Source organism: Paroedura picta, chromosome 10 (assembly GCF_049243985.1).
Source record: "Paroedura picta isolate Pp20150507F chromosome 10, Ppicta_v3.0, whole genome shotgun sequence".
In the NCBI taxonomy this organism is placed as follows: Eukaryota; Metazoa; Chordata; class Lepidosauria; order Squamata; family Gekkonidae; genus Paroedura; species Paroedura picta.
In genome coordinates this window covers 45,255,830-45,282,179 of record NC_135378.1, presented here as the reverse complement: position 1 = coordinate 45,282,179, position 26,350 = coordinate 45,255,830, and the positions used below count along the sequence as shown (strand labels likewise).

The following is a 26,350-nucleotide window of genomic DNA, read 5'->3' as shown; positions in this document are numbered from 1 at the left end:
TTGTGACACAATGTGAAATCATACATAGGAGAGCCAGTTTGGTATAGTGGTTAGGAGTGCGGACTTCTAACCTGGCATGCTGGGTTCAATTCTGCGCTCCCCCACATGCAGCCAGCTGGGTGACCTTGGGCTCACCACAGCACTGATAAAACTGCTCTGACTGAGCAGCGATATCAGGGCTCTCTCAGCCTCATCCACCTCACAGGGTGTCTGTTGTAGGGAGAGGAATGGGAAGGTGATTGTAAGCCGCTTTGAGCCTGCTTCGGGTAGGGAAAAGTGGCATATAAGAACCAACTCTTCTTCTTCTTCTTCTAGTTCTGCATCTTTCCTGTGATCTGGGATCAGAAAGAGTTGTGTAAGAAGGAATACAGTCCTTGGAGACTGGACGATTCACAGCTGAAATACACTGATGTAACATTGGAGCCTCACATTTTAATTTTTCTCTTTGCCCCCCACATATGTGTCCCAAAGCCAAAATAAAATATAAACACCAAATTTATAAGGTGCACACATTGGACTGTATGGCCATAATTCAGAGGAGATAGGGAGTCCAACAGGTTGCTTGTTTTATTAAACCCTCTTGTAATATCTCTGAGTATGTTGTCTTACTGTTTATGTTGCCTTACTGTCAATTCCCTGTATGGAATTAGGACCACATACGGCTCCAGAGGAAAGTTGAGCTTCACAAAACATAATCATACTACATAAGCTATTTAACTCTAGCAGCAATAAGTTATGTCTTGAATAGGTAAATGTACCTCATCTTTCACATGGGTTATTTATTTGTTATATTTATATACCGCCTTCCTCTAAGGCTCAGGGCAGTTTACATAAAACAGGGAACAATACAGATAACTTAGTCGTTGTAACAATAATAATACAGTGGTAACAATAGACAATATAATAGAACAGTAGAGCAATAGAACAGTAGAACATTAAACCAACTGTTGTATACTGATGGCTCTGTGGGTTGCACAAACCTGCAGTGGTTTCCATAGGAGGGAGGTTCTGGGGGCCAATGGGAAGTGATTGGTTCGGGTCAACCTCAACCAAATGCCTGGTGGAGGAGCTCCCTTTTTCAGGCTCTCCAGAACTGTTTAAGTTCCGTTAGGGCCATGATCTCCTCTAGGAGCTGGTTCCACCAGGTGGGGGCCAGGATGGAGAAAGCTCTGGCCCTGGTTGAGGTCAAGCGAGCTTCCTTGAGGCCACGGAGGTACTGGAGGTAGTGGAGCATAAGGCTCTTTGAGGGGTGTAGGCAGAAAGGTGATCCCTCAGGTACACTGAGCCCAGACCGCATATGACCTTGAAGGTGATTATCAGAACCTTAAGCCCGATTCAGAATTTGATCAGAAGCCAGCACAACTGTTGGAGGATGGGCCAAATGTGGGACCTCCATGGTGTTGCTGTGAGGACCCATTCTGGACCAGCTGTAAGGTTAAGGGCAGACCTGCATACAGCAAATTGCAGAAGTCCAGCCTAGAGGTGACTGTCATGTGGATCACTAAGACTAGACTAGGTGTTCCGGGACCAAGTAGGGTGCTAGTAGTTTGGCTTGGTGAAGGTGGTAAAATGCCAGCCATGCTACTGTCATGATCTGAGCCTCTATATGAGAGGGAGGCATCGAGAATCATACCCAGGTTCCTGGCAGAGTGAGCCACTGATAGCTGCAGTCTGTCTAGGTTGGGCAGGTGTGCTTCCTTGCTTGGACCCTTCCTGACCAACCACAGGATGTCCTTTGAAGGGCTGAGCTTCAGGCGACTCTGCTTGAGCCACCTCATTACAGCTTCAAGGCAGCTGGCGTTTCTGGAGGAGAGTTAGGGTGGCCATCCATCAGAGCTGGGTGACATCAGCATATTGGTGACAACCCAGTCCAAACCTCTGCACCAGTTGAGCAAGAGAGTGCAGAAAGTTATTAAATAGGATTGGAGAGAACTGCTCCATGGGACTCCACATGCCAGCTGGTGACGCCTTGACGAACTCTCTCCTATTGCTATCCTCTGTCCGTGATCCTGGAGGAAGGAGATCAGCCCCTGAAGGACAGGCCCTCTAATCCCAGCATCAGTGAGGTGGTGAGCTAAAAGATCATGGTCAACTGGGTTGAACACTGCTGAGGTCTAATACAAGCAACGCCAACCCTCCCCAATCCAACTGGCAACAGAGGTCATCCATCAGGATGACAAGCACTGTCTCTGCCCCATGGTCAGGCCGGAAACCTGACCTGGATGGGTCTAAGATTGAAGCTTCTTCCAAGTATGCTGACAATTGGTCCATGACAGCCCTTTCAAGCATCTTCCCCAGAAACACTAGATGTGAGATGGGATGATAATTGATGGGTTGTCTTGGGTCCAGGGATAGTTTTTTTTGAGCAGTGGGCAAACCACTGCCTTGTTTAGCCCTTCTGGGAGGGCTTGATTATCTCCTGGAGGAGGTCCACTACCCTTATATCGATTGTTTTTAGTAGCCATGGTGGACATGTTTCTAGAGGGCAAGTGGTTGGCTTTGCTGCTTTTAGCATCCTGTCCAATTTGGTCAGTGTAAGTTGTCTGAAGTTACTCAGTGTACTCTCCAAAGACAGTCAAGGGGGCTCTGTATGTAAATTTGGAGGGTCGTGGCAGAGTGTTGCGATTTTGTCTGGAAAATGACTTGCAAATGCCTCACAGCTGATATCCCATTGGTTATTATTCTGGTGTCCTTCCTCCAGGGTGGTAAGAGATCTGTATTATTATAATACTAGAGGCAAAGCCCATTGTATATGTAAATACAATGGGCGCTAGCCTTTGGCGGGGGCTCCGTCGGGCGCCGGCCTGATGCGAGAAAAGTGACTTCCTTCCACCGATCCTATTTTCTCTGACACAATGGAAGCAAGGATCAATAGGTGGCACCCTTGGGGTTCGCATTTCCCCGACCATCGTGGCCACTCACCTCCACCAAGCGTGAAAGGCGCCTCGCTCACTCTCTGGCTTGGCTCAGCGCTCCGTGCGCGCGGCAGGGAATGACTCCTGATTAAACTCGCACAACTGTCCAGTGGGCGGTGGCGGGGGGGGAGCCCCCAGCAGCCGTGCTCTGCGCAACTGCCGGGGGCTCCCTCGGGCGGCGGCCTGACGCGGCGAGAGGCGCTTTGCGCCTTTCGCCGCGTCAGGTTGCCAGGCAGGGAGCCCCTGGCAGCCGCGCTGCACGCGACTGCCGGGGGCTCCCTCGGGTGGCGGCCTGATGCAGCAAGAGGCGCTTTGCGCCTCTCGCCGCGTCAGGCTGCCAGGCAGAGAGCCCTCAGCAGCCCCCCTCACAGTTGCTCCCTTGTCGGCAGGGCGGGAATCGGCCGGGCCAATCAGCCGATTGGCCCGGCTGATGGTCTGTCCGGAGGAAGGGGCCAATCGGCACCCTTCCTCATCCCGCCCTAACTCCTCCCACAAGCCCTTATGGCTTTATTTAGTCCACGGCGCCACAGGCGCCGCGGGCTGTGTTAAGATTCCATGTAAATATTCCACAACGTTTGGTGTAAACATCCTAGAGCTGTAGGGAAGGACGGTATAGAAATCTAAAATAAACAAAAAAAACCAAAAACAAATAAATAACTATCCTAAATAATTGCGCTAGGAGTGAGTTAACAGATGTGATTGCAGTTGAGTAAAATTTGCATTTTACTGACTTCACTGCCATCTCATAGGCTCTTAACTGCATTCTATAAGATGTTCTTGCAACTTCGTCATGACTCTGGTGAGGGTTGTGATCACTATTTTGTTAGTTAAAGGTAGTAAAAAGGAACAGTCCTAGCTTTCAAAAATGCCTTGTAGATGTTTGGGATGTTCAGATCTTGGACTTCAAAATGGAAAACAAATGCCTGCTCAGAACCCAAGTGCTGTGATGGTTTTTTGTTTGTTTGTTTTTTGCCATCAAGTCACAGCTGACTTATGGCAACCCTGAAGAGTTTTCAAGGCAAGAGATGTTCGGAGGTGTTTTGCCACTGCTTGCCTCCATGTTGGCCCTGCTTAGCTCCTGAGATCTGACAAGTTCAGGCTATCCTGGGCTATCCAAGCCATGGCTAGGCTGAGAACAATGTGACTGGCCCAAGATCAATGAACAAGCTTCCATGGGCCAAGTGGGAACTCAAACCTGGATTTCTCAGAACCTAGTCCAACACTTTAACCACTAAATCATGCTGACTCTTGTGATGGAACAGGGTGTTGGAATTTTTTTTTAACTGATATTATTGCTGACTGCCTGTGTTTCTTTTCTGGCCATTGAACAAAGGTTGGGTCCAGTGGCAGCTTTAATACCAAACTTTGTTCTGTTGCTTCAGATCAATATGGCTACCCACCTCAATTTGTTTTCTGGCCATTATTTATATTTCATGTTTATTACTGAAAATAGTTTTGTCATATAGAGCAGGGGTAGTCAACCTGTGGTCCTCCAGATGTTCATGGACTACAATCCCCAGCAAATGCTGGCAGGGGCTCATGGGAATTGTAGTCCATAAACATCTGGAGGACCACAGGTTGACTACCGCTGATATAGAGGAGTGACCTGGATTGCCCCAGCCAAGCCTGATTGAGTCAGATCTCAGAACTTAAGCAGGGCCAATGCAAAGGCTGGCAGTGGCAAACCATCTGCAAATGTCTCTCATCCTGATGGGGATTGTCATAAGTCAGCTGTGACTTGACAGAAAAAAACAGAGAGACAGAGGGGGTGCTAAAAAAATATCTGCCCCAGGCACCACTGGAAATATGTTGATAAGCTTGTTCAGCACAGTAATTCCTGTGAAATACTGCTTACAATGAACATCTCAAAACCAAGCATTATGTTTAAGGTAGGACAAATCACTTCAAAGCATCTTAATCCAGCAATGATATAGGGCTTTTCTGCACACCATAAATTTAATGCCATGCCTACTACCTGAAGACACTATATTCCAGCTGCTCCACATGATGTCACCAACCTCCTGTGTCTGGTCAGCAAACTGCTCGCTTCATCCACCATTTTAAAGTGCAATTTGTTGAATCCAAAAAAGTAGATTCACCAATCTAAAAAGCGCTATCACCTGACAGACAACTAGCAGGCCACCAGCACAAGAAATGTATGGAGGCGAAGAAGCACTACATCTGCCTCTAATGTTCCGCCCTCACACCTGCCTCCCTCTCCCCTCTTCCTGGGACGGGATGTTTTTAAAAACGGAGAACCACCTGGAGCAATGAGTAGGCAGACACGTACCTCAGCTGTGATTGTCTGTGCCTCTATGAATATTCGGATAGGCGTTTAAATGAATAAATCTATTTTTAAAATTTTTTGGCAGTCGCTGGAAGTTCATATGTCAATCAGCCATGCTGGAAAACAAAGAGCAAGTTTGGTGTAGTGGTTAGGAGTGTAGCCTTCTAATCTGGCAAGTCGGGTTTGATTCTGCGCTCCCCCACATGCGGCCAGTTTGGGTGACCTTGGCTCGCCACAGTACTGATAAATCTGTTCTGACCCAGCAGTGATATCAGGGCTCTCTCAGCCTTACCCATCTCACAGGGTGCCTGTTGTGGGGAGAGGAAAGGGAAGGCAAATGGAAGCCACTTTGAGCCTCCTTCAGGTAGAGAAAAGCGGCATATAAGAACCAACTCTTCTTTTCTGGGAGGGGATTGATTGGTGACAGTGGTAGACAAGCCAAAGTGAAACAAGACTAAAGTTCCTTACTCCCCTCGCATTTCTGGCAGCGAGTGTGGAATGCAAAATGTGTGAAAAGAGCCCAGAAACGTTCAAGACAGCTCAAGTGGTGTAAAGTGCCGATGAGTTGCAAATATTTCTTGTATTTTGCCATACAGCAGGCTTCACAGGATAATGCCCAAATATGCAGAAAAGCCCATAGCGTTCCCTGTTCTGTCTGTGACCATGGTTTCTTCTGATATTATTTTCACAGTTTTAGAGCTTGGCAAGTGGAGGGGGAACAGTGTTTTAGACAGGAGGGAACTGGAAGTTGTAATGATCTATACAGAGCCAGCAACTATGGCAGCAGTGATATTGATAATGGCACCTAGCTGATGAGATGTGGGAAAAGGAGCACTGGAGATGGAGGGCAAGAATTTTTTTTTTTAAGTACTGTCCCACAAATGTTGTTTCCCAGTCAAAACTTGACAATGAAAATGATGGAACTCTGTTGAGTTTTCCTCTAATGTATTAGTATATATATTTTTTTAGAGCCTCTTGTGGCGCAGAGTGGTAAGGCAGCCATCTGAAAGCTTTGCCCATGAGGCTGGGAGTTCGATCCCAGCAGCCGGCTCAAGGTTGACTCAGCCTTCCATCCTTCCGAGGTCGGTAAAATGAGTACCCAGCTTGCTGGGGGGTAAACGGTAATGACTGGGGAAGGCACTGGCAAACCACCCCGTATTGAGTCTGCCATGAAAACGCTAGAGGGCGTCACCCCAAGGGTCAGACATGACTCGGTGCTTGCACAGGGGATACCTTTACCTTTATTAGTATATTTGTATCCCGCCCTGAATTAAGATTCAATTTCTTCAATGAAGCAAATTTACCATAATTTAAAGTAAGTAATTAAAAGGAAATGAAATATTTTTGGCAACAACAAAAATGACATGCATTTTCAAGAGTTTATTGACTGGGTGATGGATCTTGTATTACTGCTATAATACGAGATCCATCAGCTCCGTGATCTTGCAGTCTTCCCTTAGGTTACTGGTGACTTATCCGATGAGTTTCCTTGTCATGGCCAATTCGAGGTTTTGATTCACTGGTGTTAGAGATGTTATTTCAAAGCAGGGGAAAACTAGCCCCTGGCCATTATTTTCTTCCTTTCCAGTAGTAGTATGTGGCACAGACACGTACATATCCTGCACATAATAAAAATCAAAGTATCATTATAATATACTTAAAACTTTTGAACCACTGATTTATATTTTAATTATTGATCAAACATACTTGCCTGCCCAAACCACTATAGGAAGCCTAAAAATTACCTTTTCTCTTTTTGAGCGGTGCATCACATCCCCTTTTACTTTTCCTGTTCCTCCTGCCTGAAGGAACTCTGCGACTATGCCCTCTATCATATGTACTATCTCTTCTTTTTGACATCTTTGATGTTTATGGATCTCAATAACAGATACAATATCACCTGACCAAGTACTGCCTGCCTACTCTGATGGTTCTTGAGTTTCTGAAAAAAAACTAGTCAATCCCCTGCTTTTATAAATTCTTGCACATTGTGTGTTAACAGTGTTCTGGAAAAACTGTAGCCAATCCCCTGCTCTTATACATTTTTGAACATTGTGAGTTAACAATGGTCTACTGAAATATGACCACATCATGGGCAGAGACCATCAAATTGCCCTTATTTTGTTATATCTCAAGATCATTACCCAGAAATTTGTTTAGACTGTTTAACGTCTGGGGTTATTCAGTAAGACATGGAATCTAAAAGTGAAGGAGAATGTCATAAAGCATTTGTGTTCCTTTTCATTTGTATGTAAGAGCCAAATTATACAGAATGCTGGGGATCCATAAAAAATATGGATCATGGCTGCAACACTGGAGGGGAAGGGTGTTTAACTTTTTGCCACTGTGCCATTTGCCCAACTGGGAATGATTTCTGGAGGATTGTAGTGCATAGAGTATGCGTAGTGAGGACTAGGGATACCTCTTCCTTCAAGGAATCTCTAATAGTGTAGTGAGACTTTGAATAGTGAAAAGCAGGGCATAAAAACCAACTTTTCAAACACTAGAGGCTTTGTGTAACCTGGAAGCTGGAAGCTCCATGCAGAGACCCCTTATGCTATCTCTACTAGCAGACATTTTGCTTTTGCGTCTGGTATACAAAAGGCATACCTACAAATTCCTTAGTGGATCTGCCCTCCCCCCTAACCTCCAAAAGTAGCCCCCAGGACACAAAGAAGGCAGAGGCAAGAATGAAAGCCTGGGCCAAGTAGAGTACACATGAAGATTTGGGGAGGATGAAGGACTACAGCTACTGGGAAAAGCATGGCTAAGAGTTCCCCATATAATCCTTCAGTTGCATTCCAAACTCTGTTGGTTCAACATCTCCTGCAAACTCAGGTCTTTCTTCAGCTTGGACAGCTCCCTGCTGCCAGGCTCCAGATCCCCAGGCCTTGGCAGCATTGCATTTATGAAGATCTGTAGGCTTAAGCTCCTCTGCTGGTGGTTAGTTCTTGCTGTATTTGTTTTAGGCTGCCCACCTTGTGCCTTACTACCTATGGCTCTAGGTACAGAATAGGACAAATGTTTTAACTGGCAAGAAATGACAAGAGTCTACACTTCTTTTGGTAGCTTATTTGCATTTCTGGGGTTCTGAACAGTGATCTCTAGTGTCAGATGTTTGTGATCTATAATTTGAAACAATAATATGTTAACTAATGCAGATATTTTAGCGTTTTGTTTTTGGAGATTAGTTGACATGGTCTGTTTACAGGACCCATGTAATGTAATAAGATCTACCCATGGAAGAAGGTAGTGGGCTCTTCTGTAAAAACAATATTTTGTCTGTTGTGCCTCTGCACATATAAAATAGTGGCTCAGATTAAGGAGTTACCTGAGTCTGACATCAATGAATATGAAATCTGGTTTCACGCTGCAGCTAGAATGACAATAAATTCCCAGTTCACGTTCCAACCCCCGCCCCAATTATCATCATCTATATTCATTTTTTATAATGTCCAATTTTATTTAATGTGAGTTTGGCTATAATGCTCTCTTGTTTACACAATAGTTCAAGGGCAAGGCTGTGACACAAAGTAGGCTCTGCGGCCCCAGTGTTCAAGAAAACTCAGCATTCTTGTGTACCATTAATAGTTCCAAGTACTTCGGAGACAGCCTAAAAATAAATCTGTACAGTTCCCAACATGTTATAGATACTACATTTATCAGTGAGAAAGGGAAAGGGCAGAGAAAGAAAGAAAAGAAGGGAAAAAGTACAATTATTTCAGATGAATGCAAATTTTCAAGAACAGCATCTTTTAAAGACATTATTTTTGGGAACATCAATGTACTCTGAGTTACAGTCAAGTCAAAGTCAAGTCTGAATTAAAATAGAGCCACTTAAATATGTTGGTCCAGAGCCAGAATCAGTGGATTTTCCTAGGCTTGGCAGCTACAGAATGAAAGACAATTCCTATGGAAATGATGCTAAGGGCTTGCTTTTCCTCCCAGCGTTCAGTAACTCAGCAATCTAGATTCGTCTGTTATTAAAGGTCCATGTATCTTTTATTTTTATTTAATGATGGTTTTTGCCTGCTCCAGGGTTCAGAATATACAGTATTCTACCTACTACACAACACTAACTCCTTTAACTGGCTCCCTTAGTTCCACACTTGTGTGTGGAGATTTGTATACCGTAAGTACTAAGGAATTTTGTGATTGGCTAGAATACTGTATTGTGATGGTTCTGCTGATGGAATGAAACAGAATGTTTCTGAGACAGCTAAGGGGATTTTTTTTTAAGTAGCTATATAGCCCCACTGCTTTTGCTGTGCTGTTTATGGGTCCATGATTAGATAGGAACAAGTCTGGCCTATTGTTTTACTCTGTGATGACAGAATGCTATGAAACTAGGCAACTAAACAAGGCAAAATTTTAGACAATTTTTACATATAAGGAATTCAGATCAAGAGTATGTGGAGAGGTTGTGGTAATTTTAAAATGGAATCTATCATTGAAACTTTAAAAGAAGCTGTTTTCTATACCCTGCTTTTCGCAACCCAAAGGAGTCTCAAGGCGGCTTACAATTACCTTCCCTTGCTACCTCCACAATAGACACCCTGTGAGTTAGGTAGGGCTCAGAGAGCTCTTACAGGACTGCTCTGTGAGAACAGTTCTATCAGGACTAAGACTTACCCAAGGTTACCCAACTGAAGGAACAGGGAATCAAACCCAGCTTGCCAGATTAGAAGCTACCTGCCGTTCTTAACCACTACACCAAGCTGGCTCCAGAATATCTTTAGAGGAAACAGAAGAATTGTTCAATCACTTCACATTCTAAGATAAAACTGTGAGGAGGGGCAGCATAAAATATAATTAATAATAATGATTTAGTGATGCTAACTAAGTTCATGATCCCTGAGTTTGGAATACAAAGTATTCAAACACAAATTTGTAACTGAAGGCAGCATTGTCTCAGACTGTAATGCAATCCAGAGAAAACCTTCCCTTCTTCTTTTTCTCTCCCCTCTCCAGTTGTCTCTCCCTTAGTGCCTTGAGTGTCAGTTCATCAGGGCCTGTGCTGTCAGGAGCCATCCAAAGGAAAATTCCCAATGGATGTGGGTGTGTAAAGGCTTTTCCAGGAAAATACCATGGAATTTCTAGTAACTCATGATGCCATGGATTTTTCCTTAGCTCAGGTGAGCTTGGCAAACAATAAGCTACTTGTTCATTTTCAGCATAATTGTTTACTGAAACCAGTTTTGAGCTGAGCCCAGGGATGCATTGTAGCAGTGGGTAATTCATCACTAGTTTGCAAACTATTGCTGCTGTGGATGCTGAAGCATTCATAGATGCAATAGAGTAGTGATCCCCAACCTGTGGGCCGTGGACCACATGTGGTCCATCGACTAATTGGAGGTGGGCCCCGAAGGACGCCTTCACCCCCCCCCCGGCCCTTTACTTCATCCCCCCCCCCAGCCCTTTACAACACACTTCGGGTGTCATTGTCTCCCATCACTCCCAGATGGGACTATCTCATTGCAGAGAAATAAGCTCAGGGTTCCCATTGATTTGTCATTGTCATGAGTTAAAATTTCCATGAAAATAAAATGTTCCTTATGTTTATTGTTGAGGCGTGTCTGTATCTTATTTTGAAGGGATATTTAAACATTACCATAATGATCAGAGAGTGTTAGGGCAGTGGTTGAGAGTAGAGGAGTAAACTACCCCCCCACCGGACCTCAGTAAAATTGTCAAGCGTTGAGTGGTCCCCAGTGATAAAAAGGTTGGGGACCACTGCAATAGAGTATTCACAAGTGGTCTCCTTGCTTTCCTTGCCTCAGTCCTTTGGCTGCCATTTCTCCACTTCCACTAGAGGGCTTTTTCAGGCTTTAAAAACATCAGTAAATGCTATAATGAGCTATTGCAAGGATGTTCTAGCCAGCAGTATTTATTTTAAAGGCCCTAGCATTTTTTTTGTTACTGAGTTTGGAGGAGAAATTTGAAGCCAGTACATTTCCTCTGCTAACTGTGCAACCAAAAGGGCTATAAAAACAAAAAACAACTTAAAACTATTTAATAGTTGCACTAGATTATTATAATATTTTAACATTATAGCAAAATAAGTATTACCAATTTCTTTTTAAAAGCTGTCCATTTCAGGGTAGAAATAACCCCCACAGGGACTGAGGTATGAAAAACTACAGCAATATAGGCAGGACTAGAAGAAATGCTCATCTTAAGAACATAAAAAGAGCCTTACTAGATCAGATCAGTAATCCATATTGTCTAGCATCCTTTTTCACGCAGTTGCCAATGAGTTCTTCTGGATGACCAACAATAGAGCATAGAGGCTAAGGCCTTCCCCTGATTTTATCTCCTGGTTCAGGGATTCAGAAGCTTAGTGCCTCTGAATGTGGAGGTTTTCTTCAGTCACTATGTCTAGTAGCCATTGATAGAGTCCTCCATGAATATCTAATTTTTAAAGCTCTTTATTCATATTTCTTATCTGGCAGTGAATTCCACATTTTAATAATTCTCTTTGTAAAGTAATATTTCCTTTTGTCTGTCCTTTCAAGAAGACACCTAAAGGTGTTTTGGCTGTGACCTTTTCAAAAAGTTTGTATCAAACCAAGTTTGGAGAGATTGCAGCAATGGGGGGGGTACAAAAATGGGGATAACGGAGGGTGTCATGCATATGCTCACGAAAACAAAACTGTTGGATGAAAACCAAGGCAGAATAGATCCTCTGTATGGAAACTGCCCACGTGTCCCGCATACTTCATTTCAAAACCCTACTCTGCCATTTAGTTGGGGCCACTAACCCTCAGACTGAACAGCTTCTCAGTATTGTTTCAGTACTGGGGGCGGCGGGCATTGCTGCTGCATAGTTGCCAATGTGAGCTTGTTGGAGGAAGGCAGGGTAAAAACCTAATACCAAATTATGCTTTTGCTTCACTATAACTTCAGATCTAAAAATATGCAAATTGTTATGACAGAAAAAACATAGGGTTTTTGATGGGGGTTGGGGGTTGGAAAAAAGTCTTCTACCAATGTAGAGAAATCCAGAGAGAAGATTTGAAACAGATGGAATACTATTTAATCGATACATATGTTTATATACAATGTGATGACTTTTGTACAGAAACAAAAGTTATTTTAATGATAAACATTACAACTGCTCTTGTGTGAGTGTGTTTGTACGTGTACGTACTTTAACAAAGCAGCATAGGATCAGAAAGAAACAATAATATCTACACAGCTGCTGCAATATATTTAATTGTGAAAAGGGAAAATATTTCTTTTAAACTGTGACATTTTAGTTATTCATTTGTAAAATGCAATTGAGACTATAGGAGTATAGTAATATTATTAAACGTAAGTTCATTCACTATCAGTACATATAACTTTCTTGGCAAATACTAATAACAGTGTTATTTACTTTATTTTAATTAAGCTCATTGAAATAGAAGAACTTTACTGGCCCTACCTTGATCCATGCAAAGATTTAATAAATTGAACAGTGCTTGTATGTTTCAGTTTAGTAAGCTGGAATGTCTTGCTGTGAACACATCTCTGAGATACATTCTGTGCTTCTATATTAATTCTCCATCCCTATATTCCCCCATTTCCTGAAAACCTCCATGACATAGAAGAAATGTAGAATAAGTGGAATATCATTACATTTATTCCCATCACACTCCTTGAATGCCCCCCCCCCATCATTTAATGAGATGAATTTCTGGTTAATACAGAAACCCCAGATTCTGAACAGAAGCGAAAAATTCCAGAAATGAATCATGCACCTACTTTCAAGCTGGTCAAGTTCAAATGTTGCCTATTACAAATCCTGCATGATATCACCAATGGCATTTCGTGTGCCATCAAACAAAATATTACATGCACAATGGCATTCAGTCCGATGACCATCCTATGTATCATACATAAAAAGACAGCTTTATATTTTAATTAAACTGCATAGAAATAGAACTATGGCACTAAACTTGGGCACATAACTATCTTTCTGCTACATAACATTTCAAATCAAATCAAATCAAATACCTTTATTGGCATAATCATAATAAAACATCTATATAAAAGACAAGGTGGTTCAGATCCCAGATCACTTGGAGAAAATCCCGTGAAGGAATTTTGCAGTGAATTCGGTTATTTGCGGGTTATGATCCGATAAAAGAAAGTGCACTATTGTTACAGGACTGTGAATCTTGCTCGTCCCCAAGAGAGGAAATATGTACCGTTCTCTCAGGTGGTTATGTTGCTCACAAAAGAGGGAAATGTGTTCCACTGACTTCTTTGCAGGACATGGGCAGAGTCTGTCGGCATATTGGATTTTAGTGTACCGACCTTTAGTCACTGCTGTTGGTAGGAGGTTTAGCCTTGCTAGCAGAAAAAAATGCTTCAAGGAAGGCAGTTTTAAAGATCTAAAGTACTCTGGGATCCTTCTTGCTGGGGGATAGATTAAAAAAAAATGGAAGAGCATGATCTACGTGCTCCAGTGATAGTGTTCTGTTAATCAATATCCAGGATTTGTTGCCTGATGATATTGTAAGCTCGGTTCTCTTCAAGGTTTTCTAAAAGCTCAATAGACAGGCCTATAGACTTTAATTTGTTGTTAATCTTCATGAACCAGGGTGATATAAATTTATCAGACAGCATAAGGTAGACAAGACTCCCATCTTGGGCTCTAAAGTTCAGGCGGATCCAGTATTTAAAGATACGGAGCCAGGCTAGAGTGGCCAGTTAGGTAATGCCGGTCTCCAAGTATATTGTGAGGGCAGAGATGCATTTGGGGAGGCCAAATCAGTGGCAAAGGACGGCGGATTGCAGCCTCTCTACTCCTGCAGGAAGGTCTATGCCCCATACCAGTATACCATAGAAAAGTTTTGAACATAACATTTCTAGAAAAGCTTATAGGCCAGGACCTGAAATTTAACATCCAGCAAGGAGCAAAATAGTAGTGTTTCATCTGAAAATTACCACCTGTGCAATCTACAAAATAACAGGATGGGAGGGTTGTATTAAGCAGTAGGAGGAGAAAATTGTAGTGTCAGTAAGTAAATGAAGCATCAGTATTCAAAATAGCCATCATTTCATCATCTAACACAAACACCGGAGAACTCTAACTGATACTTAAAAGGATTCTGTGAATTGAGAAGGCCCACGCATGTTTTTATGATTTCAGAGAAACAGGTCTGGTTTAAACTGTAAACCTTCCCTCAGTTACAAGATGTTCTTAGGGTATCAAGGCTTTTAAGTTCACTGCCGTGAGATAAGTTTTCTAATAAGCAAAAAGAACACAGAGATCACTGAAGCAGGAGCTATATATAAATAACAAGGAAGATTTATTTATTTACAGATTGGTTTTAATCAACAGATCAGAAGCACAGGTCTCCATTTAGTCAAAGGAGAGACCTTGCAGAGGCACATATTTAAGCTAGCTGTGGCTTCAGGGTGGTTCGTATTCTCTTGAACACTTGAAGGTACAAAGAGGTTTTCACTGGCTAGTTACTAGATTGGATTCTTTCACACACACAGGATTCATTCCACTCACACTAGTTTGTCCTTTCCCAAGAATAAGAATACATTTATTTATTTAATTTGATTGGTATACCACCCCTCGCGGACTGGCTGACTCAGGGAGGTGAACAACAAAATGAACATACAGACATTTCAAATGTAAAAATAATGCATAATAATAATAATAATAATAATAATAATAATAATAATAATTATTATTATTATTATTCAGCATACATTTAAATTATAGTTAAAAATTGAATAAGTTGCTGCCTGCTGCTAGCCTATTGATGTTATATAATAAGAGACAACTAAGTCAGGAGGGGCCCAATTTAATATGTAGAGTGGTTCCTGGTTGGCCTCAACTACAAGCCTGGTGAAAGGGCTCTGGCTTGTAGGCCCTGCAGAACTTGTGAACTTCTGTCGGGGCCCTGATCTCCTTGGAGAGCTCATACCACCAGGCAGGAGCCAGGGCTGAGAAGGCCTTGACTCTGGTTGAGGCCAAGCATATTTCTCTAAGGCGGGATCTTCAATTGGTGGGTATTACTTGACCCAAGTAATCTGTGGCTCATCACCAGAAACCAGCCTCATGATTGGGTATTCTGTCCACTCCCAGGCAGCCACACTTCAAGCTGTCTGCTCTTTACTGAGGCAGACCCAAACTGTCACTGCACGCTCCCTAAGGCAGATCTGTACAAAGATTGTGTACTCTAGCCTGTCCTTCTCCCCAGTGAAAGGTGATTGGATTCCCTTAGGCTAAGGAATGATACAGCTGAGGGGATATTTCCCCCTCTGAACTGGGCAGACTCCTATCTGTCACAGATTCCCTTTACTTCTCTTCATTTCTCAAGTTCAGGATTCCTTTATTTCTCAAGTTTAACATTTCTTCTTGTTCTTTTTCAACAAACATTCTCAACGAGCTGTGGGTTCTTAAATTTTACCTGCCATGAAGTACACATATTGTTAGTGAGCAAGAAATTGATTTCTACAGTTATAGATGTGAGCCTAAGAACTGGAGTTTTCTAGAATCATTTGGCACTACATATAAGGGAGAAGAATATTTTTCTTACTCTGTGTTGATTGACATTCCCTCCCACATTTTCTCTTTCCACCTCTTGGTAATGCAAATGATAATCCATTTTTGTTTAGTTCTACGAATGGCTGTTCTGAATTCATGGAAATCAGGTTAAAATTGAACAGTATGTCTGTTTTTCCTTAAGGTGGTTACTGCCTGCAAGGAATATACTTATTTCCTATACTAACCTTCCAAATATTAACAGCAATCCTTTTTAACACCATGTATTCCTGTTGTGGCTGTGGAAAAAGTCAAAATTAGAGTATGTGTATCAATTACATGGCAACTCAGTGGGGAAAGTGAAATCGAACACCTTGCTTGTATATGAAAGTAAGTGTACCGGAAGCAATTCAATGCTTATGATCTTTGCTGTTCACCAAGGGTCACAGGATGTCAAAACAGCAATAAGCCAACAAGAGCAACCACCTGCCAACCCCGATCTATGCAAAGTAACTCCAGGACTATAATCTGAAAATAAGGGAATAATTCGTGGAAAAACACACAAATTGGGACACCAATTCTAAGGAAGACAACCAGGTGACTTAGCAGCACTGTTATTTTAAAAATAAAGACCACAGACTATAATACAATGTGTCTTCCAGTTGGTGTTTTAATGAGACTGGTCCACTTGCATGAGATACCTTTGTTTGAAAAAGCAGATATTCTTGGTGCTCCTATCAAGATCCAGCATTAAGAGTAGTGGCTTCTAATCTGGTGAGCTGGGTATGATTCTCCGCTCCTCTACATGCAGCCAGCTGGGTGACCTTGGCCTAGTTACAACCTTGATAGTGTCATTCTCACAGAGCAGTCCTTCTCAGAACTTTCACAGAGCAGTCCTGTCAGAAGAATAACTCAGCCTACCTACCTCACAGGGTGTCTATTGTGGGGAAAAGAAGGGAAGGTGATTGTAAGCCATTTTGGAAGTAGACAGTTGATGTTACCTAGAAACCAAAGGGTACACTGTTACTTCTGGTGGGTTACAATGAACATTCCCCCTTTCGTGGAATCAACAGAATTGTCATTTGGGAAATGAAAAATACCAGCAATGCAAGCTAAATAAGAGAAGTATGGACTCAGAAGTGGGAAGGACATGCAGTCATAGAAGAGGGTGTGCGTGCACAATTGAAGGAGAAGCATACTAAAACTCAGATTACAAGTCATATTTTGGTCTACTGAAGTGCTTAACTCTGGAGACTGCAGTGAAACTAAAGCTGAATCTGCAGATATTTTTGCTGTTCTTCTCTACGGCTCAGTCCTCCTTGATTAAGCCAACACTGAGCAAAAATACATAAGCGTTAGCTGGGAGAGTGCATATGACACTTTCATGTGCTCAGATGAGTCACAACAGCTGGAAGTAGTATAGTTGGTAATTTTTAACACCTAACATTGAAATTATTTCTGACATTCTCATCAATATCCATTTAGCTTTTGCACACTATGTAGGATCTGGGATTTCACATTAGATTTTCATCTTGGTTTTGATATGATGTCCCTTCCATTTTATTCTGGCAAATGGCAATATATGCCTTTTCTGTGATAAAAAACCCAGTATCCATGGAGACATGTTGACTTAGAGATGGGTGGATTGGAAAAGATTTGTTCTAGATGCTAGAAAGTAAAGACATTGATTTTTTTTTAAAGAAAGAAGCATATCTCAAATATATATTTTCTTATTATATGCAGTTCCGAATGGAATTAATTCATAAATTAGTAACCCTGTGGGTTTGGCCATCTATTGGAGTTTGAGGGAAGAAACTATTTCATCCCTGAGGTGCAGCAATACGAAAGTCCTGAGAGAAAAGACAGTCCTGAGGGAGAAAAGAATTCTGAGGAGAAAAAGAGACTGAATCCATGTGGGTGTGAGGGCAGAGAAGAGAGTGACCTGAGAAAGAGTCTCCAAAAATCTGCAGCAAAACAAAATAATCATACAGAACCGCAGCAGCATCACAGCTAGCCAAGCCAAGCAGGCAGACCATGAGAAAGGAGATTTTTACATTATCTTTCTAAACTGGGTGTTATTCATTATACAGGGATGGTGTTTTCATATAGTGAATTTCCTTCTGTTAACAAGCCATCTCTGAAGCATGATGGTCACTTCAAACAGTTCTGCTCTCCCCCCCCCCACTGCTGCCCCCTCTCCTGAGTTTTTTAATGTTCTACATGGGGTCACTATAGTTCTAAATCATTATAAGCCTTCAGTGCTAAAGCTGCACCATGGTGCCGCTATAACACTCAAGTGCCATATTGGTTTAGTGCTATAGTGGCACCATTTAAAATGTTAAAGAAAAAAACTCAGAGGAAGATCGCATGTCAAAAAAGGGTTGGGATTCAGAAGCACAACAAAGCGGTAAAAACCAGAAGAAAGCAGTTTCCCTCAAAAGTGGCTCAGCTTTGCTTTGCTAATCAGACATAAGTAGATTTGTATGAACAGGTAAATAAATTCTGCTAGCAGCCAGTTGCTAAATGTATCTGTCTGAAATGGCAGGAAAAAATCCATTAGATACCTGTTACTAAAGTGGTTTATAAAGGCAGTTTGAAAATGGCTATACTTTCAGGAGGCCTGAGAGAGAGAGAGAGAGAGAGAGAGAGAGAGAGAGAAAGACTAAAAAAAACCCTCAAATCATCTCTTTGGTTCCAACATCAAGTTGTGTTGCTCAAGTCTGAATTTTGTATATGTGTATACTGCTTTCATTTCCCACCCCTCTTTGTTGAATTAAACTCTACCTCTATTTAAAGTTCTACTCATGTTTAGTTTTAGGTGATAGAAAGGTCTGGAATGATAACTGAATTTTTATTTTTTGCCTACTGGCCATTCCTCTTGTTAGGGTGTGGAGGCCTAAGAGAGACAGTTAAAAAAAAAAACCTCTAATAATCTCTTTGGTTCCAACTTCAAGTTGTGTTATCCAAGTCTGAGTTTTGTATATGTGGATTATAGAGGTCAGAACCTTCTGTTTATAAGGAAAAGGGCTACCTCATATTCTTCTCTCAGATAAGAACACTTCTCAGAATAATTATTTCCAAGCATATTATAGTCAAAATTCAGCATAATCTTGATTTGAACAAAACACTACTGAATCTCTGTCAGTCTCAGGAAACCAGATTCTGACAGTGCAATTCTAGTTTACATTTATTCATAGAAGCAGCCTCAGGGAATCCTTCCTGTCAGGGCTATTTAGCATAAATATGACTTGAAGAATGTGTCCTAGTGCCATGAAGTTAAGATTCTATCTGTTCTATATCAATATTTTTCATGATTTGTTTCTCTCCCATCATGGATGAGCACAGATTTTAAGGGCTACGACTATCTACAATCCCAATACCATACTAAGCATGCTCTTTATCACCTTGACTAAGTTCTCTGTATGGCTACAGGAAGTCTGTTGTTGAGGAGAAAAGCTGGGAAAGCTGAAGAGCCACTAGGCATAAGACTCTAGAGCAAAATGACAACCAGCAGCTATTCAGTATGAACAACAAGCTGGACGAGACAGGGAATGCAGATCTAGTATGCAAAAGGCATGCTGCATCTCCCTGCACAACACTCCTATTTACCTGTTTGGTTTTTTAAATCATTTGCAAATGATGGTATTCACAGAAGTTCTCTTTTTTAATTGCCTAAAGCTGATAATGAAACTGGACACTGGTTGTATTTGCTAAGCAAATGCCTGCTTATATATGGAGAAAGCTTTAGCTCACAGCTGTATGTGCTTCTCTGCTTGTATTGCTGTGAGCTGGTGTATTGCAAAGTCAATAACTGGCTATTAAAAACAAGAGGGTCAATAATGCCCATCAACACCTGGTAGCAAAGGAGGTCAGAGCAGACTACCTCATGCTCAGTCAGCATTCCCTAAGATATCTGCTAAACTAATAAAATTAGGATGAACAAACCCACAATGTTTCTGGTTCTTATTTCTGAAGTATCTGTTACCAGTAAACAGAAGAAGATGATATTGAAATATTTCAATATTCATTATTTCTGAATGTCAGTACAATTTCTTTGGCTTCATACAAGGAACACAAAACCTCAGCATCTAATACTTTGCAGTATTCATGGACATGTCATTCCTTAACCAAAAAACGCCTGTATGTGTTTCGGAATACATTGGAAGTTGAGGATTTACTATAGCATTGCATAAAGTGTAATAGCAATTTACTATAGCATTGCATAAAGTGTAATAGCAATGGCAGCACCATACAGTCACAGATATGTAAGAGTTGGATGTAAATAAGGATTACAGTGGCAACCATTAATCACAGCAATAATCTCAATTATAACCCTCCACGAATTGCTGCTCTAAATCAGTAGTTTAAAATGCATTTGTACTAAAGTTATAAAAGTCTCCTATAAGAATATTAGCATTCTGCATATTGGGGTAAACATGACTGTTGCTATTTCCTTTGTATGCACTATGATTGTAGGCCTTGGACAAAATTAACCACAGAGCTCTGCAGCAATCAAGGTTCTGAGATTCTTTGTTCAGGAAGCTATTTCCTCTATTGGCTAGTGAGCTACCTTTGATGCTGCATGAGAAGCTGTAATCTTGTATGCCAACAATAGGGAAACTATGGAATGTGCATGACAATGCCTACCTACAAGAGTTCTTAGTCAAATGCGGTTGTTTTGCTTGGTGAATTTAGTTTGCAGTGGCTGCTGCAATCAATTCTAGCAAAGCATATATAACTATAGTTTCAATGAACTTAATAAAAAAAAGAATAAAAACAGCAAGAAAGTTTATGATCAAGTTAGTGTAAACCTAAAAGTAGCAACTGTTCTTTAATTCTTAATCCATTTATAAAAATTCCCTCTTTGATACAGAAGCTGTAAATGAAATGGCACAATTCACCCAAGACTGGAAAATTTGGTATACTGCTTATTAAGCAGAAAATGACAGGGTCTCAGAAAGACTAACAAGAATGTATAATTAACAAAATGATTTGACTTTGAATGAGAAGGAAAAGAAGAGCTGTATTTTTACACTCTGCTTTTCACTGCCCAAAAGAATCCCAAAGTGGTTTACAAACAACACCTTTCTCTTCATCTCCCTGCAACAGATAACTTGTGAGGTAGGTGGGACTAAGAGAGCTCTAACAGAACTTCTCTGCAAGAACAGTCCTAAGAGAACTGTGTCTGGCTTCAGATTACCCAACTGGCTGCATGTGGAAGAGTGGGGAATCCAACCCGGATCTTCAGATTAGAGTCTGTCACTCTTTAGCACTATACTATGTTGAGGCTTTCCCTATTAAATTTCTTAGCCCTAATTTAAAATAGCTGTTCACAACTGTGGACATTTGGTCTATACCCTGAAGAGAAGCAGGTAAAGGTAAAGGTAAAGGTATCCCCTGTGCAAGCACCGAGTCATGTCTGACCCTTGGGGTGACACCCTCTAGCGTTTTCATGGCAAACTCAATACGGGGTGGTTTGCCAGTGCCTTCCCCAGTCATGACCGTTTACCCCCCAGCAAGCTGGGTACTCATTTTACCGACCTCGGAAGGATGGAAGGCTGAGTCAACCTTGAGCCGGCTGCTGGGATTGAACTCTCAGCCTTATGGGCAAAGCTTTCAGACAGCTGCCTTACTACTCTGCGCCACAAGAGGCTCTAGAAGAGAAGCAGAGATGTGACCAAATACCAGAAAGCAAAGTTTTTTATTTAGAAGTTTATTAGATGCTAAAGTCGTTGCATCCTTTTATCATAAAAGTTAGTGATAATCTTTCAAGTCTTTGCATTATTAAAAAATCAGAAGAATGGGAGATATCTGCAAAAGGGAGCAATATTTTACATTTATTTATATTTTATTTATTATATTTATATACCACACTCTTTTGCAGCTCAGGGTAGTCAATGTTCATTAGAACCAATGAAGCTGATGGTTGCCCAAACATATACCTTCAGCTGGAAGTGAGTGGGGAAGTCTACATTCACAATTTTTTTCTATTGTCAGTCCTGTTGAATTCTGATAGATCTGAACCTGGATCTTGCAATGGATCTGAAACATTTACTTTTCTCGACTGGAAACAGCTTTTACTAAGACATTGCATCTGCACTTGAATCATTCCAATTGTAAGTCTCCTGTCTCCTTCCTGCTTGATTGAGCAAGAGGAGGGGTGGCAGCTACATGCATTTTCGTCTCCCTTCCCAGCCAGCTCTGAAGCATGTCTGTGTTTGTGTGTGTGTGTGTGTGTGTGGGAGCTTCAGCCAGCAAGGAGGGAGCACGAGGCTGGAGAGGGCTTCATTTCCGGCCTTTTGTCTCCCAACTCTACAGCCAGAGCAGGCTGGAAGAAGGGAATGGGGAGAGAGGGATGTCTCTTACAGTGTTTGAATTGATGCCTTGACCAATCAGCTACATTAGCGGTGGAGGCATGGAGAACAGGGTAGAAGATAAACCAGAAAAAACACACGAGCACGCACCTCAGGTACGTGCGAACCGCCGTTCTCCCGGCTTCTGCTGGGCCCAGGCGCTCCTTCGTGGCAGCAAAGGAGCGCCCGGGGCCGGCAGAAGCCTTGCCCACCCAGCCCTGCCGTTCTCCCAGCTTCTGCCGGCCCCGGGCGCTCCTTCGCCGCAGCGAAGGAGCGCCTGGGGCCGGCAGAAGCTGCTCCCGCCCAGCCCCGCCGTTCTCCTGGTAGCGAAGGAGCGCCCGGGGCAGGCAGAAGCTGCTCCCGCCCAGCCCCGCTGCATTTTGCCCGTTGCATTTTGCCTAGCGCCCACTGCATTTTGCCTGCAGCGGGCTTATTTACTAGTATTGTGATAATTGCTGAATACATCCATTGGCAAAAGCAGCAGTTCTGAGTTACAATATTTATGCACTATTTCTATACTGCTTTTCATCACTACTCAAAGTGGTTTACAATAAGACAAGAAAAATAAAATGGAAACTTGACATATTAAAAACATTTAGCACAATTGAAAACCATTAAAATAAAGTCAGGATTAAGTTTACCGAAAGAACACAGCTTTATATGGTTGCCATCTTCCTCCCTTCAGCCAAGAGATTTGCAATACTGAAGTGCTAGTACCCAAGTAGAGCTTAAAGTGTAATCATGCATTCATGAGTGTAATCATGCACTCCCATTTTAAGAGTTGGACTGGTGTTTGCATGTGTGGACAACTGAAGGGATGTAAGGAACTCACCAACCAAACAAGGAGCCATGTTTTCCATAGTTCTCAAATACAGTTTCCAATATGTAGACTCTGTTCCATATTCTGCATCTGCATGGAGGTTTTTTCCTCCCAGGGCTTCCAAACTGGACACTTATTATTATTAGATTTGTTACTCACCTCTCCCCAGAGGCTCGAGGTGAGTTACAGCATATAAAACCCCAGTATAACCATACAATAAAATCCATAAAACAAGAATACAATATAATAAACAGAATAAAACAGTAAAACAGATGCGGCAAAAACTCCAGTCTCATTTATACTACCCCAAGATAACCCATTCTAAATGGGTGGTGGGAGACCTAGGGTGCCAATTACACTTTGCTACTACTGCTATAAGGGGGGGGGGCATATCTTCCTTGCGGCCCAGCCTCATTCAACGATCTGGTGGAAAAGCTCCATTTTACAGGCCCTGCGGAACTCTGTAAGTTCCCGCAAGGCCCGCAAGTCCTCCGGGAGCTCATTCCACTAGGTCGGGACCAGGACCGAAAAGACCCTGGCACTAGTCGAGGCCAGGCATGCTTCACCGGGGCCAGGAATGACCAATAAATTTGTACCTGCAGAGCGTAAGGCCCTGCGGGGGGCATAGGGTGACAGGTGGCCCCTCAGGTACACTGGGCCTAGACCGCGTAAGGCCTTAAAGGTCAAAACCAAAACCTTGAACCAAATCCAGAAAATAACCAGCAACCAGTGCAGCTGCCTAAGCACAGGCTGGATGTGGGCCCTACAAGATGTACCTGTGAGGACCCTAGTAGCTGCATTCTGTACCAGTTGAAGCTTTTGGATCAAGCACAAGGGCAGGCGAGTGTAGAGAGAGTTGCATAAATCTATTCTGGACATGACCGTCGTATGGATCACTGTGGCCAGGTGTTCGGTGGACAGATAGTGCACCAAGCTTGGTGCAGATGGATAGTGCACCAAGCTTGGTGCAGATGGAAAAAAGTTGCGTCCCTGCCAGAGAGGGTAAACGTGTTTCCTCTCCTAGTCCCCTACGTCCCAACCACAGGACCTCCGTCTTGGCAGGGTTGAGTTTCAGGCGACTCTGCTCGAGCCATTCAGCTACAGCTTTCAAACATCTGGCAATTTGTATTTTGTATTTTGAATCTTCCACATGAAGTTGTATTCTAATTCTTGTTTTCAGCTCTGCCCCATTTTAAATATGCTTCCCTCTGATCTTTTTGTGAAGCAACATGGGGCACAGATGTGAATGTATATGCGAATGTGTGGGTTCTTGGACTGTGTGATAGACCATGTTCAGACCCAATTTGTGATCTATTCTCATTACATCGGCAATGGTGGTGAATTGTGTACCATACTGGCCAAGTACAGAGAAATGTTGGAGAGGATTGAGTATTTTAAGCTGCATTAGATTAGGTAAGGTTTTGGGATGTATTGTTGTTATTAGATGGTTGATGTTTTTTATTATATTTTATTGTAAACCACCCCAAGCTGGCTATGCTGGGAGTGGCGATATAAAAATGCAATGAATAAATATATAATAAATACATAAATAAAGTACAAGCATGTTTACAAACCAGAAAGAACAGTGTCCCCTTTCCTGTCTACATTGGTACCATTTTCCATCATTACCTCTCGTGTTTGTCATTTCCTTAGGATTTTACTTCCAGCCACACCATTGGAGAAGTTTTTTGAGGACTTTAAAAAAAATCAAATTGTACAACTATAAATACTATATTTATTGATGTTGACTTATTTCACCTTTTAAAATTGGTCGTATATCACTGTAGTACAGGGTAGAACAAGGGTAGTATGGTACCGTGGCAGAAGTGACGATCATGTCTCCAACAGCCAGCAGTCTTTGTGAAGCATGTGTGAACGGGAAATCCTTCAAAAATAGATGAAGTATGCAGAAAATTCTGCGTAGAAGCTCCATCCCCAGTGTGTATGCCTTTGTATCTACAGTAATGATGAAAGCAACACTAGAGAATGCTTGGATGTTCAAGAACCCAAAGAAGTAACTATGTACTAATATGTCTGAGGAAGTATACATGCATACGAAAGCTCATGCTCTGAATAAATCTTGGTTGGTCTTAAAGGTGCCATTGGATTCAAATTGTGCCATGCTACTCTGGGGACATGGCTAGACCTAGAGAGTGTGTGTTAGACCTAGAGAGACCCAGGTTCAAATCACCAGTAGCTGTGAAACTTGCTGGGTGATTTTGGTTCAGTCATTCTTTTCCAACTTGATTTACCTTACAAGGACGGTTGTGAGAATAAAAAGACAATGGAACTGTGTACTATAGCTTGGTCTGATCTTCTTGGAGGGAGTGGGATAAAAATGGGAAAAAATGAACAAGATCGTATTTTCAGATGCTATTTTATCTCCAGTCAAGGGGAAGGGAGGCTGTGGTAAAATTAGAATTAACTTTTTGGTTTACACTAGTTGGGCATATATGATGTTTCTCATGTTAAGATTCTTTCTGGTATATTTGGAAATGGAAATGTAGCAGATTTGGGTTTGTTGTTGCCCATTTTTTTCTGTTACGTATGTAGGCTGCATCTCTGCACTGGTTACTTTGCACCTGTTTTATTTGGGTATGACTGCTATACCTTTCCACCGTGGGCAAGTCTGCTTCTGTATCCTGGACTCAGGCAAGTCTGGATCTTCTTGTTTTATGTCAGGGTTCTTCAAGACTAGCTGGCTTCTAGTCTGTATGAGGCTAGGACAGCCTGTGCTGCCACTGGTGATGTTGAGGTCACTGGCAGATTGCCATCTGGAAGCTAAGGGTGACGTCAGTGTGTGGCTTGCTGGGATAGTTAATCTCCTGCTGGTTTAATATAGTTTAATAATGAACTCACTAGGGAGACTGGCACACTTGTGATTGCATACTGCGTGCTTTTCTTTTGGAGATATGAGACAATTGAGAAGGTCCTATAATTAATAACCTTCTTGTCTGCATGTATGATTCTGCTAATGTATATTTTATAGATCTGGGTCAAGAGCTGTTTTATTGTTGCAAACCATAAAAACGGAAAAATCAAGACTTTCTAAGGTATGTATGCTGCTGTATGCAGTTAATTTGAAAACAGATTTTATGGGCAGAAAGTTGTTATGACTAATTTTAATTTCACTCTTAAACAAGGAACTAGTGAGACTTCGCGAGAGATAACTTCTTTCCCATTATTCAGGGAAACAAGCCTGGGGAAGTGGAATCAGTGTAATTTTGATAATGTACTCTACTTGGCATAGAAGGTAAAGATGGTATTACACTCTTGATGCTCTTGTTTATGGTGGCTGAAGTGTGTAGGGGTATTTCCTAATACCTGTATGATATTAGCTTGATCATTCTACTGGTAGAAAAAGAGAACAGCATCTAAAGTTCCAACAAATAAGCAATATGGGTAAAATAGGGAAGATTTCATCCAAGGTTGGATGAATGCCATCAAAGTTAAGAATAACTATAGATCTTTTGGAATTATAAAACT

General features: G+C 42.0%; 1 protein-coding gene and 1 long non-coding RNA gene across 2 annotated transcripts in view; one reads left to right on the top strand and one right to left on the bottom strand.

The window, feature by feature from the left end:
- TLL1 (tolloid like 1) overlaps positions 1 to 26,350 on the top strand; it is a 240,000-nt gene that overhangs the window by 71,969 nt on the left and 141,681 nt on the right. The window lies entirely within an intron of this gene.
- On the bottom strand, positions 6,568 to 7,191 carry LOC143819704 (uncharacterized). The gene is made up of 2 exons (XR_013225047.1): positions 6,948 to 7,191; positions 6,568 to 6,821 (listed from the first exon to the last, which is right to left on the bottom strand). It is a non-coding gene; the product is annotated as an uncharacterized LOC143819704 (long non-coding RNA).